Raw genomic sequence first — 4,327 nt, 5'->3', positions numbered from 1 at the left:
TTTGAAAAGTATTTTTCAAATAACAATTTGCATGTGTAACGGGAATTTTGATATACAATTGCAAACCTTAAAAAGAAACATTTAAAAAATAATACACCCTTTAAGAACCTCTGAATTTCTAATATCTTATCATTAATGGACTGCATCAGTGACGAACTCTACAACACTTAAAGGCTATTATCAAAGGTTTTTAAATAATGTTATCAAATAGGATACGAAGACAATGCTTTGGTCTAATATATGGTCACGAAGTTAACAATTGTACGTACATTGACGTGAAATCTTTTCATTTCTGGTTATTCAAATGAAAAGGGGAAAATGTATGTTGTATACTATCACAATTTGTAGGACTCCATAATTAGTTTTATTGGATGAAAGAATCTGGTGAATTTTTTAAGCCTAATTTCAACTTTTAACTAAAATAGGTGGACTGGTGTTATTATCAATGTACTACAATTGATTATGTAAAGTACCCTTCTTATTGCACGAATCATTCTCACTTGGTTAAATTCATGCATACCCTCAAATATCAGTAAATGAACATCAACATAATTATCATGTATGTTCGTTAGCAAATGAGTTTAGCTAATACAAAATACCATTATGACTTCATTAATTGTCTATTATCTAAATATCTCAGAATAACAAATATCGAAATAAAACAGTGGCGGGGGGTAACAAAGGATTAACAGTTAAAAATTGCCAAATCAAAGGTAGGCAGGAGAAACTATGAACCAAAAAAAAGAAACACGACATAAAGTTGTGACAAATACGGCTAAGGTAATCTATTCCTGGGATAAGAAAATCCGTAGATTTTCGTGAAATTTAAAGTTTTGTCAACTGGATGAACAGAAACTCACGTAAACAAAAACAAAAAACTAAAGACGGGTGAAAAACGAACCCCACCAAAACCTTAAAAAGCACATAGTAAAAATCACCATACCAAATATTATTTACCTGCCCTCATTGTGAGAGGATATAACTGCTATTTGTTAATATGATGTCATCTTCTATGTTGTTTTTCTTGCAACAGTTGGACGTAGATACACCCCCGAGAAAAATATCCTTGGTTTAGATATTGAATCCAAAAAGAAGAAAAAAAAGAAGAGTTTTGCATAAATTTGTTAAGCGTTTTGTAATTACAAAGTACGGAAACGCTTTCACAAACAAGGGGTTTAACGATTGGAAAAATGCCTTGGGGTCCAAGGAGGAATACAACTATCCCACAACGAGTCAAAAACCAATCAAAAGTCAACAAATAAATATACAAACAAATAGTTTCTACAAGAAGAAAAAGATGTATATCTTTCTATCTCAAAAAGTTATGAAAAGAAGAAGAGAAATACTATAACTTTTAGGAAGTTTGGTTTATAATGCTCTCCAACTTTGTACTTTATTTTGCCTTTTCAACTTTTTTAGATTCGAGCGTCACTGATGAGTCTTTTGTAGACGAAACGAGCGTCTGGCGTATATACTTAATTTAGTCCTGGTATCTATGATGAATTTAATTACGAATAAAAGACACTGTAGTAGTTAAGGTCAACAGAATATTCCTTTTCAGGGACACAAGTGGACTAAGGGAAAAAAATATAGACGGTAATTTACTCCGTTTCTTATTATGGGAATTAAATGACCTGCCCATTCTCAAATACATGGGTAATGCCCCTATAGTACACAATACACAAGTGCAGACATTCAAAATAAACTGCTAAACGTATGTGGAATGTAAATTAAAGATGAAATTATCAAAAAGGTACACGAGGCAAAACGGTCATGAATGATGAATCTACGGATATTAGAACAATAGAGAACTTTGCATTAGATCTGTCGATGTGAAAATATTAGATATTGTTCAAGAATTTTGGTTCAATATGTACAATGTACGTGGTCATCTTATTCATCTTTGAAAGCTAGAAGGTCTTTGACGTCGTTATATTGTAATGGTTTGATTCTAAATTCATGGGCCATTATTGAGGAGCTGTGCAAACGGGTTAAATAATGAAAATAGGAGAAATTAGTAGCAGTTTTAATCCATCCAATTTTGGATCTCATAAGAGGCCCAATACTTTAGAAGCTGTATTGGACTTAACTGCAATACACCAACAGAAGCACATGATGTACATGTCTGGTAAAAAAACCTACATGACATGATTGACAACCTAGAGGATAATACGTGCGTAAAACAGTGCGGTATAAGTAAAACATCTGCTGTTGAATTTAACAACAACGGAATTTCACCATGAACAAATAAGAGATTGTATTGTAACCGACAGCTGTACATCTAGGCGTTGAAAGAGAAAATATGTCTAGAGTTGACATAAGTGACGTAAGCAACTAAAGCATCAGTACTACGAGAAAGGCAACCAACCTATTGTAACCGGAGAACACGTATCTACTCTACAAATTCATATCATCACCACCCGAATTCGAACCCCGGTCGTCTGGGCGACAGTCAGTGCGTTAACCCACTGAGCCAAAGAATCGATTCCCTAGCTCGGTTGATTAAAACTGGCTTTATATGTTCTATCTGTATTGAGGGGAAGCAACCCCGCTACACTTTATACATGTACTTATGGGTGCTGGAATTCGTAGTTTTAACGGAATAAAAAAATTGCTACAGTGTGTCGTCTTACTTTTAGCTTGTATGTAAAATAAGCCTTTAGCCTTTACCTCAGAGAGCATCGGACTTAGTAACCTACCTTTCATCTGCCCAAATGAAGACATAGTATGACAAAGAGCTGGGTTCATGTTCGTATTCACATCTCGTCCTGCATGTTATATTTGCCGAAGGACTGCTAAACACCAGTCCTTCCATTCATCACATATGCATCAATTTAGTTATGTTTACTTAAGCGTTTAAACATCAGGACAAGATCTGAATTGATCCGAGTATCAACAGAAAATGAGCTGTTTGAACAGAAACCAATAACTCTTGGACAGCTATACCAAAGTCTAGATGGATATGTTAATGTCTATGATTGAGGCTTCCTGCTTACAAAGGAGCAATTTGCTGTTAGTACCAACAATAAGATTCCCCATAGACCTTTAAATTTTGAAAAGGTGAATTTTATTAAGGTGACCATATATTTGTTAAAGCCATTTCCTTTATTATCACATTATCAACAAGTATGACTTATTACAGGAATATTCTTGTCATAAGAAATATGGCAACTTTTGTAACAGGATTTAATTGTTTTCCCTGTCCAAAATACTAGTACCTGAATTCACTTTAGTTTCAATGTGGGTTATGTTCATTATTTCTGTATTGTATTTTCTAGAATATTGATTTTCTTTTTGTCTTCCTCTTTTGGCCATTGTGTTTATTTCTTCAACTTAAGGGTTTGCATGCCCCTGCGTATCTTTTTGTATTATTAATTTGTGTTAGAGTGTTTTTACTTATATTTAGACAAATTCAAAAATTTAGTACAAAATAGAAGCATTTTATTCTATTCTTGCAAGCACATTGAAATTCTAAAACAGGGATATTTTGGGTCTTTCTCTAGTCTCATGAAAAAATGCATAATTACCTGTTGGTAACCTTCTGCTGTTGTTTTTTATTTGGTCGGGTTGTTGTCTCTTTGACACATTCCCCATTTCCATTCTCAATTTTATAAACAATCACTTTATATCTTGTAAAAATTTGTAAGGGTTCCGAGGAACCCAGTGTCTTGCCTAATTTTGCTGTAAATCGCTGGTTTAACAAAAATGAGGAAAAAAATCAACAAAAATATTCATCTTGATACTATCTTATGATTGTAAGAAGCTTCTGTCCAAGTTTGGTAAACATCTAGGATAGTTAATGAATCTAATAAATGTTTTGAAAACTTTAACTGCAGACTGTATGTAATGTTAAGACTGGAAGAAAATCTAAGTCCATTTAAAAGTAAAATACAGAAAAAATGACAAAATTTACTTCTGGATACTATCTTATCATAAGATCATAAATAAGCTTCTGTCAAAGTTTGGTACAAATCCAGGATAGTTTAACATGTTGTTTGAGAAAGTTATTAAAATTCTAAAAACTTTAACCACAGAGTGAATGTACTGTTTCCCTGCAGAAAAAACTAAGTCCATTTATAAGGAAAAATAGGGAAAAAATTGAATTTTATTTTTACAAAATTTACTTCTGGATATTATCTTGTGATCATACACAAGCTTCTGTCCAAGTTTGGTAGAAATCCAGTATAGTTTAAGAAAGTTATCTAAATTTCAAAAACTTTTAACCACAGAGTGAATATTTGTGGACACCGACAACGATGGAATGTAGGATCTCTTAGTTTCGCTTTTTCGACTAAAGTCTGAGGCTAGACAAAAATGAAAGAAAAGG

This window comes from Mytilus trossulus, unplaced genomic scaffold, assembly GCF_036588685.1.
Source record: "Mytilus trossulus isolate FHL-02 unplaced genomic scaffold, PNRI_Mtr1.1.1.hap1 h1tg000024l__unscaffolded, whole genome shotgun sequence".
Taxonomy (NCBI): domain Eukaryota; kingdom Metazoa; phylum Mollusca; class Bivalvia; order Mytilida; family Mytilidae; genus Mytilus; species Mytilus trossulus.
The sequence above is the reverse complement of the archived record's forward strand: the minus strand, read 5'-3'. Positions refer to the sequence as shown.